A 14,736-nucleotide genomic window follows, 5' to 3' on the forward strand; every position below is an offset into this window, starting at 1 on the left:
ATATGTTACTCATTTCATGGCTCGTGTATTGATGACATTTCCTCTTTACATGAAAAATTATGTGAATAGCTGCGTCACCTGTGACCCAGTGACACATCAGAATATGAGTAATCTTTAAGAAAGGAAAAAATAATGACAATAGTCACAGTACAGATTTAAATCTTGTGTTTATTGGAATTTTGAAATTGTAGAAAATTTGATCTGATCCCATTTTGTTTTTAAAATTCAGCCTGCTATTTCATAATTCAATTTTTTCTTTTTGCGATTATAATTTCAACCTCTCTTTGTAGCAACACACAGGCTATAACCCTGTAATACACACATATACACACATATATATGTATATGTGTGAATACATTTATGTATAGTTATTATTAATTGCAGAGGCTTTTACAATGGCCCCTATGATGTCACTTTGCAGCAACAGGTCCGACAGTTACATGAATTCATTTTTCTGAGAAGTCTGAACAACTTGACAGGTTCATGAAAACTGTTGCAGCAACAAAATATGTTAGATTGGCCCTCAGAGTCAGTTTATTCCAAGCAGGAATCCTGTTATTTCTGTTTGAAATGTCTCTTCCAAATTTTTTGAAATGCAACAAATGCTTTCATGTCAGACAGCTACTTTTGTCAGCTTCTTCTTAATGTTTAGTACCTGACATGGCTAAAAGCAGATACCTAAGTGCTGGCCTTCCTGTGGTTAAAAAATAAATAATTAGTCTGAATGCTGGCAGTGCAGTGAAGGTAACAATGTCATTAAAATCCAAAGAACTTGCCCCAATGGGCACTAAAAGAGTAAATAACCTACATATTACTTTCTTGCTTTTTAGCAGTCAAAATGTCCATGTGAAATACTGAGAGAATAGGCAGAAAGAAAGCATTAGCAGTATATTTCTAGGTGTGCATATTTCATTTATGGAGGCAGATCATTTTATGACAAACTGCAAATAGAATATAGAATAGAATATGATGCATGATAATATCGTCATGTCATCCGTATCGTTAGATTTTGGCTTTGAAATGAAATATCAGAATCACCCAACATGCTGATTTCTGCTGTTATCACAAACATACCTTAAATTGACTGAAAGTTCACACGTCTCCAGGCGAAAGTTTTTTGTTCCATCCACCAACCTTCGTCCTAACTAGACTGCTCCGGACTGCTTTCTTCTTCACTCCAGTTAGTGTATTTGTCACTTGATCACAGCCCTCCAAAAAATATGGGTTATGCACAAATTATTGGCTCATCATTACATAGGATATGCAGAAATTTTGGTTTATTACTTTAAACGTATAGGCATTAGAACAGCCTGAGTTTGGCATGGTCACTAAATCATTAGGATCAACTTGCTCTCATCAGTGGTGGCAAAATCACATATCTGCTGAGTCATTAGTCAAACACGGGCATGGACTGACTACCTTTGATTCTCCTCTTGTCTAGTTTCATACCAGATCTTCACTTTGAAGCCACCATAAGCTAAACTAATAGAAGCCCACATAGAAAACAGTGCTGATTTGAATAAGCTGTAAAAGCCCCTTCAGAGCTCTGTGGTCTGCTAACCATACAGGGGATCAGAGGCTGTGGTACACAATACCACAGTGACACATACTGGATCTACTGTACACAATATCTGGACTTACATAATGAAACCGATACACGTACGAATACAAAAGACATAGCAGAGACTGTCTTACAGGGGTAATTAGCCATGAACTGAACCAAAGCTCAATTACCATTTCTGAGAGCAATCCTGGCATAAAAATGCAGCTTTTGAAATGTAATGTTGTGATTTTTGTTGTGCTCTGTAAACATATGAGAGCAGCAAGCTATATATGCTAATACCTAAGCTGCCTGTTGGTTGTGTTTTCCTCTATAAAACACCTACAGAGCAGTCTTTAATGTAAAAAGCAAACAAACTCCAACTCCAATTGATGTGTAGATGTACTGCGAATATATATGCTATTTTCTTTGTTAATGGAAAATGACACCTCATGCGCACTAAAGGCAGTAATAGACAACTGTATATGTACTAACCGAATAAGGAAAAAAGATGAGATTTAACTGTTATTTGATGTTTTTATTATAATAATTCATAATCCCCTTTTCTTCCTCCTCTGTTGGTAATTGGTTTTAGTGAGCACCTGTATGAGTGTAGATTGTTCAGGGGATTACGGTCAGGGAAGCCTTGAGTCACCACTAATTATCATCTTTTTCTGCACACACAGAGCTCCCATATTGGCCTCCCTGCACCAAACTCAAGAGGTTTAATGGATGTTTTAAGGTCGCAGCATTTTTGTCACCTTTATCCAGTGGAAATCCTTCACAGCAGTAAGTAAGTAGCTATTATTATTACTTTCTCTCAGCTCCATGTTGGGTTTCCAATGCAGATATTCACGTTAAAGCTATTTGCATTTTTTAGCATTTGGCTTAAGTTTGTTTTTCTTTGAGAAACTTAAATTTTGCTCTTGTCATTCACTTTGTTTATATGATGTTAGAAATAGTCTTGTTATTGTGTCGGTTCAACTAAAATTGAACTATTAAAATGCATGTAAACGTGTTAGAAATCGTACTAAATCAAATTTCTCAAAGTTAAACTAACACATCAAGATAATGCGGTTTGGAATCACATCGCTCTTTCATCTACACACCTCAACCAGATTTGAACTGGCCTACGTGCTTTGCGCATGCTCCATAGTCCCTGCGCGGGGCTTTGACCCAGAAGTTGAACAGCAATGATCGTAGATGAAAGCCAGGAAAAACAACAAAAGGAGAGGGGAAGAAAGCGAAAGACAAAGGTACCAAGCAAAGGGGTAGAGTATGTGCAAAATGTACAGTGCCAAAAAGTTATCCATATTTTAACCTCTTTACATGCAACCTGTTTGCCGCTTGCTAACTTTTTTGGTATGCAACATAATAGGTCAACTGGAAGAAGGTCCAATAGCAACTAGCTGAAAGGGGGCATATCGCCACCTACCATGGCGACATACTTCCATCAATAAGTCGATTTTCCCCGGTGCTTGTATACTGGGACAAGGAAAGCTTGACTTAAATGTGCATGTAAACGTACTAACTGCTGCAGTTTCTTGACAGTCTTCTTGGTAAAGCTAATGTGAGGGGCTGGAAAGGAGACTTTGGTGAGTTGTCAAAACTCTTAAAATGAGCAGTGCAGATTAAATCAATTTTGCTTCTTTGTAGAGGAACTACATGTACTTCCTACTTCCTCTTGTTGTCACACAGTTATCCTTAGTTCCTCAAAAGGTTCTTAGTCCCCTGGAAAAGTCCCCGTAGCAATTTTGCCCTGGTTGTCTACATTTGCTTTTGGGTCTTGGAGAAGGCATCAGATCATGTTCACTGGGGTGTCTGCTTAAGTGTTAAGAAATATATCCCTGAGGAGTCATTCAAACCTCTCATAGGCAAAAAAAAATATGTTTTAGGTGGGTATTGGGCTTTGCCAAATCTATTATTTAATTGTGTCTCTAATTTTGTAGATGATGTTCTGTTGGCATTGTGTGTGAACCAATTGAGATGGGAGTCTGAAGCCACAATTCCCTGCTTAAAAAAAATGTTTTTCTCCCCCTTTAGAATTGGGAGCAAGTTGCTGGCAAGTGTAGGAGCTCAAGAATCTCTGGGTCTTGTTAATGACTGAGGGAAAGATTGAGTTTGAGAGGTGGATTAGTGCAGTATACACAGGAGTTGCAATGGACTGTTATGTTGAAGAGTGAACTGTGCCTGAAGGAGAAGCTCTTGATTTATTGGTTGATCTGTGTAACAGCGCCGCTGAATTTGGGGAAGTGGCCAAAACTATGAGATCACAGATTCAAGTGGCTGAAATTAGTTTGATTTGCAGAGTGTGTGGGCTGAACAAAGGCATTTTTTGACATCTGCAGCGCCATTTGGACAGATGATGGTTTGGTGCCTTGAACCAAGGCACTTCAATAGTAAATCTTACAGCAGGAATGTTATGTACTTCCACTTGCACCATCCTAATGTCCTAACAGGACTAGTAATTTGACAAGGAATGGCATATGACTTGACATATTTTGCTACAGTGTGATACACGAGGGACAGTTGATGGAAAGAAAAAACTATCGCTCTCTTTTTCTTTCTCCCTTTGTGAAAATGGTGATAAACTAACAGCCTCATTTTGCGCCATAACACAAATATGGGTCATGACGGACCTGTGTGATAATTCATGTGAAGGAAATAATGAGGGAGGGGTGACTGACAAAGGGAGAGCAAGAGAAGTTTTTGGTCCCACACTGAAATTTGAGATAGGAGTGTAGCTGTTGACTGGAGAGAGAGCAAGAGAGAAAGAGAGAGAGGACCAGGGTGTGTGTGTGTGTGTGTTTAGATGAGCGATGAACAGACAACGCTTGTCCTCAAGTCAAAGAGCTCCAGTGGCTAAAACCCCATCGGGCACCAAGACACACACAAACACACACACACACACACATACGGACAGGTGATACATCATGGATGTGAGAAGGAGGAGGGGAAACTGGAGAGAAAGAGTGAAAAGAAGGGATGGACAGATGAGAAGGAGGTGAAGTGCAGGAGGAGGGGACCAGGAGGGTGAGGGGGTACCCAGCTGGTGACAGAGGGGAGCAATAAAGAGCAACGGACAGTTCACTTAGTGCAGCTTATTCATGCATTTCAGTAACAACGAAACTGATTAAATTATCAGAGATAATCCCTCAATTCGTCCTTAACTTTCCATTATTGTACCATGAGCTCTGGTTACTGTAGAATCGCCAATCAAACAAGCAGTGTGTTGTGTACAGTGAACCTGTGTTCCTTTGAATTTCTGTCCATAATGAGACTATATTTCAAATGTAGTGTCCACAAAGCAGGAAGTTTGTCCTTCAGACAGGTGAAACGTAGAACGCACTTCATTGACAGCGTACTATCGTCATCATATGGAAAACTACACATCATCAGCTGACTCATCCAAAGCATGTAAAAGCTTTGTTGCCGGAGAGACTAAATACTTTTTCTCAGCTTATTAGACCCAGTCTTTGGTAAGCTCTCTCCAGAGGGGAGAGACTGAAACTAAGTATACTTAACTATACTTACTGAGTTCCATACTAATTTATTCTATAGCCACAGATTACTTTACTTGTTTGCTTCAACTAAAAAGTCATACACCCAAAATATTATACATACTGTCATATCCTAGGAATCAATATAACCTTTTAAATTGCAATGTAATGTTTTGGTGAATGTTAGATCAACTGTAAAAACCTGTCATAACAATCAACCCTTAAAACATACAAAAAAGTAGAGTTTGAAGGTTCAATTTTGATCTTGGAAAAGGTAGTTTGACTTATGATATCAGAAAGTCCGTGGCAATGTTCCAGAGCTTCCAGCCTCATTTATTGGCCTTCATTAACAGATAAAATCTGCCCAGTTTGCTTTCGGTGTTTATAGACTGTTATGCACTGTTTAAAATAATGTATAGAGTATATGGAGATACAGCAATACAAGGTGTTTTGCTTGTTTTGAGGGTTTGTCACAGATGAAGGCTAAAAAACATAAAAAGCCTCCTTGAAACTTTACTTAAAATATTTTGCATGTACAGTGTATAATCATTCCATGTCCACTGTAATATTTCAAACAAGGTAATTCACTAATAAGTAAAGTAAAAGTGAACTTATTGAGGTGTATTTCGTTTTAAAAGATCTGTTTGGTGCCATGAGAAAAAAAAATTAATCGAGACCACGTATTACTAAATCGAGCGAACAAGAACCTATTGCGTGGCCTCAAGATACATTTCATTGATAATAATCCCTTTGTTTTTCTTAATTTGCGTGCTCACAATTTTGGCCTCGCTTGCACAGCCGCACTTGCACAGCCACGCTCCCAGCTGTTTTTCTAGATGCACTTCCAAGGTGTTTTTGGAGTGGTCATGACTGGCGTGATGCATCTCGGTGTCATCGCCCCCTAAAGTTGCATAATGTTAATAATAGACCAGCCATTCTCCCTGAAACCTGAAATACAATGCACCTGTTTTAAGTAAACGATGCTGAAGTTGGCTTCCAAATACACAGCTTTCAGTTTAAAAGTTAAAAGAGTAAAGGAAAAGGTCATTTGCAATGCTTAACAACGGATTCTTGACTTTTGCACCTCCTTCTGTGATGAAAGCATGTTACGCATTTTAAGAGAAGCCTCAACGTTGTCTGAAACCCACTTTAAAATCTCTGAAAAATGTATTTTATCTATTAAAATGCAAAAAAATGGGAGATTACATTGTTTAACATGAAAACCACACTGAACCAGGTCCTGATCAAAAACCTTTTTTTTCTCTCCATGGCACCTCCCAGGCTCCGCAGTTTGTTTCATTTAAAAAAGTTAGCGTCTGCGCTGCCTTCAATTTTTAAGTTAGCTGCATTTGAAATGACAAGTTCCATTGTTACATAATCACCTCAACTTGCCTCCTCAAATTTAGTCAACTTAAAATTTGAAGGTAGCTCGCACATTCGGACAAACATTTTCTTTTAAAAGTGTGGAATACTCTTTTTGAACTATGTATCAATGTGCAAGAGAAATGTTAAGTATTTCAACCATTTAAACACAAAAATAACAGATTTTAATTTGAGCAAATAGCTAAGAGGAGAAGATTTATCATGGAAAAGGGATGCAGGATTTAGGCCCAAACAGGTGTTGGCCAGTGTAGCTTTAAGTCTTAGGGTGGCGAGATGAGATGGGGGAAGGAAGCGAGTGATGGACAGCTATGGGAGGGAAAGAGAGAAGGGGGGATGGAGGGATGGAGGGAGGTGTATAGTGCAGCAGAAACTTCCCATGCTGGCCTCCCAGTGTGGCTACGTAATGAGGGCAAGGGACACAGACACACACGCACACACACACACACTCGCAGACACACACTCGGGGCTGAGCATGGCCCCACGGCTGATTAGCGGCACACAAAGGCCCCAAACAGAAGTAGCAGAGGACACACAATGGGAGCAGGGCCTCAAGGCGTGGTTTACTTCTGCCCTGAGGGAGGGGGCGAGAGAGGTAGAGAGATGGTGAGGGAGTGAGAGAGAGAGAGAGAGGGAGAGAGGGAGAGAGAGGGTCCCACTGAGCTGGATGAGCAACCGAAAATGGGGGGGCATGCGGGGGGGCATGCGGGGGGGGTTGTCGGGGAGTGGAGAGGGTTCGATGGGGTTAGAAAAGTGACAGAAGCGGAGAAGGGTTTTGTTTTTGTCCTGATAAAGACGTGCTGGGAGTTCCATTTGCAGCAACTGCAGCATCAGGAAACCAGATCAGTGGCTCAGTGTCACAGCTGTTTGTTCACTGTCCCATCCAGGCTTCCATACACCTGTTTAGAAACACATACATACAAGACAGTTGGGTGCAGTTTAATTTATAAAAAACAGCTTTTTCTTATAAGACTTAAGCGTATTGCTCCCTGACATTATTACATTACCTCAGCAACCCCCCAGACACACACACATTAAAAAAAAAAAAAAAAGAAAGCAGAATGGTGTGAAGACACAAATGAAATTCCAGGAAATAATAATAATAATAATAATAAATGCCAGAGGCTGCCACCATTTACCAGGGTTACTGGTGTTTCTTTTAATTATGTAATCTTGTTTTGCACACTTATTTTCTTAAAATTGGCAGAACATTTAGATGAAAACAGAGCCTTTGATTCATAATGTATCAGTGTGTTCATTTAAATACTGACCCAATCTGCTTTGAGTCAAAGAATAGGACAGACAGCGACAGCAGGAATAATTTTTATTCCACAGTCATTTTTCTATCGTATACGGACACAAACCTAATAATAGAATGAATTGTAGTGAAAAGAATATAATAGAATATGTAGAAAGCTTTGCAAGACATTGACATCAACCTTTTTATACCCAGTGTGTCGGCACCATTACTATCAAAGCCATTTTTTTGCCACTTAGTGTATATCAGAATATTGAAACAGATACTTAGCAATAATCCTGTATGAAATAAGTGAATTCATACAATAATGCTGAGACATCTTCTGAGCAAGAGATGTGCTCATAACTTACTTTTTTAAAATCTTTTTGGGGGAATCTAACCCAGTATATTTACTTATACAGTAATACTATACTTAAGTACAATTTTCATATTCTTGTACTATACTTGAGCATCTTAATTTTTTGCAGCTTTACACTCCACTACATTTATTTGACAACATCAGTTGCTTGTTACTTTGCAGATTTTGGTTATTACAATAAAAAATATAAATCAACTTATAAATTTTGATGTTCATGAATTAAGCTACCCAGCTGTATATAAAGTAATAACAGCTAACTATACAATTCCTAGCTGCAGTATTAAAGTGATGTATGTATTAATGCATCACCAATTATAATTCAATAATATATATTATTCTTAAAAGGTCAGTTCTCCATAATAAGTATTTGCTTTTGGTATTTTAAGTATTAACTTTATGTAGTGCTTATCAATTAAAATTTTAAATGCAGGACTTGTAACAGAGTATTTTTACATAGTAGTAATGCTGCTTTTAGAGAATATACCCTTTTCCCACTTGTTTGTAATGAGAAAGGTTACAATTGGCATTCACACCCAAGTCAAATGAGGCATTCATTGGCTCTAGTTCCGATCCGAATTGATCGAAACATGACATCGTGCAAATTTTAGCACGGCAAGATGCAATAATGTGCCACCACAAAAAAAAAACATCTGTCTCCCCCCAAGCAGCACTCAAATGTCGTTCCAAGTTAGCCTGCACCAAGTTAAAACGAAAGACTGATTAAGTAAGAGATATGACAAAGAATTTATGTTACATTTTCACTGGCCTCCATGCTGCTTTCTTCTGTTTACTAACCTGTTCTGCAGCCTGCCTGTGACGTGAAACACCAAGAAAAAAACAACGAAAAACAAACACGCACAAAGGCATACTCTTCTGCCACAGAGCTGTGTACACAGTCTACTTGAAATGGGAAAGGTATTGCCATGTTTAAAAAACCTTGCATCCATATGGTTATTTTAGTGGAAAAAGGTGTAACAGAGTATTTTTGCACTGTGATATACTTTAAATGGGTGTAAGTGCCTCTTTCACCACTGACCCTGGGACCAGAGAAGCTGTTATTTGAACTTCATCTGAAGCTCTTTTCACTCAGGAATCCTTCAACATTACTGAGGCTCTGCCATAGTTGAGCTAATAATCACTGAGTTAAACTTTTCAGTAAATGCATTTTCAAGCAGGAAAGTAAAGATATAATGAACATGGGCAGGGTTGCAGCCCAAGACCTGTAATTTTTCTGACGATGATTGTTTGAGTTATTGCGACCGCAGAACATGTTGAGAGCTTTAAAATCATCCCAGCGGCTCTCTGCACAGATTACTATCTACATATTTCTACAGAGAATGAATATTATATAGCGAGGACTAATGAACACGGCTTTCTTTTCACAGAGGAGCAGCGGCTGCTGTAATCTCCACTGTTCAATTAGCTGAACTGACCGGGACGCCACCTACACTTTATTAACAAGGAGGGGAAGGTATGGAATTAACCCCTGTCTCTGTTTCCTTCTCTTTTTCCATATCTATCTGTCTGTTTCCTCTTTCCTAGACAAATGTCTTAGCAGCAGAAAAATGAAATTGTTCCAAATTAGTTTCTCTGTATAAGTTAAACGTCTTTAATCATCTAAAATTTATTTTATTTTACCTTTAAAATAGAATCTTCTGGAATATTTAGTAAGAGCAACAGTGAGAAGAAAAAAGTGGGGTGGGGGTATAAATCCACAAAGACAATTTAGCTTTTCCAGCCTCTTTTTGTGTTTTTCCAATTACTTAATGCTATTTAAATACACCAGAGCTGACACACACACACACACACACACACACACACACACACACACACACACACACACACACACACTAATGGTCCTCAGCAATGGAGAGGCTCCTGAAATAAGTCACGCAGTAATTGTATTTGATAAATCATAAAGGGAACCCATCAGTGGAAAGCTAGCTGTAATAAAATGATAAAATAGACAATTATGAAAAAAAAAATCCCTGGCCTTTAATTTCCTAAACACACTCTGGAGAGCGGCCGTTTAAAGCCAGAGCGATTTGACGAGATGCTCAACATGTTATTTCGCTCCTCTCTGACAGTCTGAATCACACCACAGGCCTCTCAGATGGCTGTAGCATTAGCAGAACACCACAGATCCCCCACTCACTGCTGCTTCATATCTGCTCATTTAGTTTCATATAATGTTTGTCCAGCAGTGAACTCCTCCTTTGTAGCAATAACACACTGTGTTTTTGGTAGATAGAATTGAGGGTAGACAAATTAATTAAATCACTTAATGGAAAAAACACATTGCTGTAAAATATGCCCTATGCGCTTTGTATCCATGTTGATTGCTTTTTTTAATTCATGACTTTGGTGTCTTTGCAGAAGAACTGTTCCACTTGGCATATTTAATCATTTTGACCAAAACTCTGCAACTTTGGATGCAAATAATTTGGCTTCTTTGTGGCTCTTTTAGTCTCAAGTTGCTTTGAAAGCTCAATATAAAAAGCTTTATGACACTTATGTCCAACTATGTCAGTGTCAGTAGACACTGGTGTCAGAAAGTGACACAAAGAGACACCATTCAAGGGTGGTGTGATATGCGCCGGGCAAAACTGGCAGTACAAAGAGGGAAAAAGTTTGTAAAGGGTGTGTGATGAGTGAAGGTGGATGGGTCCAACAAACTCTAGACTTTCATCCAGGATGCCTCTGTTCGTTGCCTGCATGAAACCAAACGTCAATGCAGTGATTTTTAATAACAATGTAGTGTGCTAGTATGTGTAGCAAGCTAGTGATATGTCACATGACATTTGTCCCATTTGTCACCCGATGTTACAGTAGCAAGCAAACTTATTTTAAGCCAAACCATGATTATTTTTTTAACCAAACCATGTGCTAATGCTGCCTAAAGTCAAGGACACAAAAAAGGTTTTTTACGTACATTGTTAGTTTATTTTGAAAAAGACCGCATGTAACAAGCAGAAACTGTATATTTCCTTTGGAAGTGTATTTTGAAAATACACAACACCTGTAACAAGAGGGTACCTGGCATAGGATATTTTGATATGTAGGTGTTTGAAGATGGGATGAGGACAGGTTGGGGGGGGCATATACATTTCTCTTTAAAGATTATTATTTTTTGTCTTTTTTGGCTTTATTGGACAGGGCAGGTTAAGCGTTACAGGGTGCAGAGAAGAGATGACACACAGCAAAGGGCCACAGGTTGGAATTGAACTCCTGGCTGCTGCAGCAAGGTCACAGCCTCAGTACATGGGCTGCCTGCTCTACCAGGTAAGCTAATGGGTGGCCCTCTGCTGATTTTTTTTTTTTTAATGTACCAAGTTGTGGTGGAAATGTCTTTATTTTATGTAAAAGAAAACACAAAGTTAAGGGAGCAGGTGACAATTGAAAATATAAAAATATAAAGGAATATCATGGTGAGTACCACAATGTGCTTATAAAGTTCATCTCCACTTTACAGAACTCTGTAGCTTTATTGGAACAGAGTGGCTTTTGGGAAGATAAATAATGCATATGTTACTTTATAATATATAAGGTAGAAGAAATGATCACAGTTACACTTGCAGTTCTTGTATATCAATATAGCTGATGGTACACCCAATAAAATGATGCAAAAGTTTGAGATTTTTGTGTTTTTGTTTAAACCCTCAAAACCTGATTCGACATTAGTTTTCTTGTGCTTCATTAGATGCCTTTCAAAAACATTTAAACCTCTGAAGCCTAAACAAACTGGATGGATTTTCCTAAAAATATGGTAAAACGGCAATAAACAAGTTAGCGAGAAATAGAACACAAAATAAATAAGAAAAAAAAAGAAATAAATGTCGAGTACAAAATATATCTTTAAAATATGTTACAGAAAATGAATGCATTTATTATCTGATTTAATTTTTTTGCATTTCTTGTCAGGCATCTTTCTTTTAAAATATACATATGGATTGTACCTTTCTTTTATGCTTAATTTTAGTTGACTTTTTTTGGATTTACTTATTTCTTTATCCTTAAATCTCTTTTTGTTTTTTTTTTCAAATAATTTATTTGTCAACTTTTTACTCATATGTTGCTAATTTTGGGGCCATTTCTTAAATTACTGCCTTGTTTTTGGGGGAAAAATGTCATTTTGCTAAGGTTTCAACGGGTTAAAAGCTCTTTTTTCTATATCAGTTATATGTTGGCAGTCAAGTGCAGCGTTGTGATGAATCAAACTTTACTAGGAAAGCTCACAGCACCAAACTCACTATTGTCACAAGATCAAATTAGCTCTTTCAGGCACAGATTTTTTTTCACGCTTGTATAAAAATCACTTTCCTCACTGACTCTTCTGGCTGAGATAGCCATGACGGTGTGAGATCTGCACCACAAAGGGTTAAAAAAAAAAATCAGATCTCTTGGTTCCTGGTGTAAATGCAGCCCGACCCTGTGTGTGTGCGTGTGTGTAGTGTAGGTGCTGCTGAGTAAAATAACATGGAAAAGGTGATTTTCCACTATAGTGGGGCTTCCACACTGTGTTCCCCCCCGAGGCAGCAGCAGAGACATGATTGAATTTTGTGTGTGTGTGTGTGTGTGTGTGTGTGTGTGTGTGTGTGTGTGTGTGTGCGTGCGTGCGTGCGTGCGTGTGTGTGTGTGAGGACATTGATTTGACAGACACCTCATCCTATTGCTGTATCTACATCATTTTCAAGAACGTTTTTCTGTCATTGTCATTGTGTTCCCGTGCAATAAACAAAACACATTATTTTCCACAAATGCATGCTTATATCGCAGAGTTTCTTTTCAAATTAAACACCACCTTTTTCCCACCTATTCCTGAAAGTAGACTTCCTGGAGATTTTCATATTACAGCAGTGTGATTACACCAGAGGTATTACATTTACACACCTGAATCTTGTACGTCTTCTTCTCAACAACACACACACTAACGCTGCCTCTCTGTCTCCCTGTAGGTGGAACATCAAGCCGGTCGGAGCACAAGAGATGGAGAGTAAATGAGAGCCTGCTGTCAGCGGTCTGAGCCATTTCCAGGTGAAGCAAACTGAATTAAATTGAATCAAGCTGAACTGATCTGAACTGGAATGACCTGACCTGAACTGAGGCGAATTCTTCAGCTGGACAGGACACACTGAAGCTCACTGAGGTTTTGGAAAAAATGCTCGGGCACAGAAAAACCTTGAAATAATACAGATGAAAAATGTTTTTGCATGTTGTTTCTGAGGTGTTTTCTTGCTATATTCCTTATAGTTCACATTTGCACAATAATGTATGACTTAAATTCATTCACATGACATATGAATTAAACTCACATGGATTTTGACACTGTGCAATGTCAGCTTTCATGTGGATTTCTACTGTCTATTTCTGTCTATTTCTCTTTGGGTGGTGTTGGAGGTGGTGGTGGTGGTGGCAGTGATGGGTTGGTGGTTATATGTAGCAACAGGTATGTCCCTTTAACTTCTTGAGGAATTGTCGTGGAATAAAATTCTTAAATCTTTTATATGCTCCATCCATACTAAAACGTTTTTGTTTTAAAACTTACAACTTTTGCTAAGTTAACATTAAGCATCCATCCACGCCACAGTCTTTCCAAATCCCCAAAACTGAGACCTTTAAAAAATATTGCTGTTTTAGTTTGAAAATTACAGCATTGTGTTTTAGAGTTGATGAGCAGGAACTGACACAGACGTTAATTCCCTGATCTGGTCCTACCAAGCAAAAACATTATAGTGTCAGACCTCATGTGATTTTATTCCTCTTGTGTGGGTCCTCTTTTCCCGTGGCCATGGCCTTCTCCACTAATTGATGATGCTCCTGGTACCACTCTGATATGTCTTCACATTTGTTTTGCAACCAGTCTGTTTTCTGACTAATACTTGTTTGTTACTTTCTGTAACAGTTCCACATCTTCATTGGTCCAGTGAGATTATTCCTGAAACAGTGCTAAAATGCTCATGTGTAGGGAGAATATTTGAATTTTAAAATGCTGTTTTAAAATGAAAATTGTATTAGTGTGGATGTAGCCTGAAGCCACTGGAACCCTGAGGTGGAGCTAAACTTAAAGAACCATCGCGCTAAGAACCAAAGTCCCTCAAACTCGTGGCCAGGAGAACACGGTTTTAAGGTTTGCTCCACTTCAACAGAAGTTTTGGAAAGTCAAGCATTATCTTCTAAATAGAACTTTTTTGTGTGTTACGATGGCCAATTTCATGTTGCCAGCATAGCATTTCTGTTGGTAAAGAACAAAAGTAGGCAGTCTACAAGTTGAAGGAATGGTTTCAACTGTTTTCCTTTAGAACAAACCTTTATTTATCTTAAAATTGCATCTTTTTTTTTTAAATCATAGATCATTTAGACGATATTGTGATATTTATATTTGAATGTAAATTTAGTTAAGATTAAATGCCTGCAGTTTAAGCCCTATGGGAGTTCTAATAACGTGTGTCTCTGCAATGAGAAAAAATAAAAAAATAAAAGTTTCAGTTTGGGTTCATGTTCAGCCATATGCTAACACACTCGAACAACAGACAAAATCTCTGTGAACTCACACACACACACACACACACACACACACACACACACACACACACACACACACACACACACACACAACACAGAGAACAGTAGCCCCTGGCGATCTGCTGCAGTGAGTGTAAATGATCACATAGCTGTGGTCATAACTCACAGCCATACAGGC

At 38.4% G+C, this 14,736-nt stretch overlaps 1 protein-coding gene across 11 annotated transcripts in view; it reads left to right on the plus strand.

Annotated features, from left to right (window-relative positions):
- LOC121941133 (uncharacterized) overlaps positions 1-14,527 on the plus strand; it is a 213,990-nt gene extending 199,463 nt beyond the window's left edge. For 4 of the 11 annotated variants that reach the window (XR_015776582.1, XM_088077472.1, XM_088077470.1 and 1 more), the window contains 4 exons: positions 2,227-2,333; positions 9,422-9,507; positions 11,193-11,318; positions 12,992-14,527. The gene's annotated coding sequence lies outside the window, so the exon portion shown is untranslated. Of the gene's footprint in view, positions 1-2,226; positions 2,334-8,842; positions 8,952-9,421; positions 9,508-11,192; positions 11,319-12,991 lie in introns of all 11 variants that reach the window. The other 7 variants (XM_088077478.1, XM_088077477.1, XM_088077475.1 and 4 more) reach the window with 6 other exon arrangements.
- Positions 14,528-14,736: the final 209 nt, after the last annotated feature.

Source organism: Plectropomus leopardus, chromosome 5, assembly GCF_026936395.1.
Source record: "Plectropomus leopardus strain MGB_pleo_1.0 chromosome 5, ASM2693639v1, whole genome shotgun sequence".
Taxonomy (NCBI): domain Eukaryota; kingdom Metazoa; phylum Chordata; class Actinopteri; order Perciformes; family Serranidae; genus Plectropomus; species Plectropomus leopardus.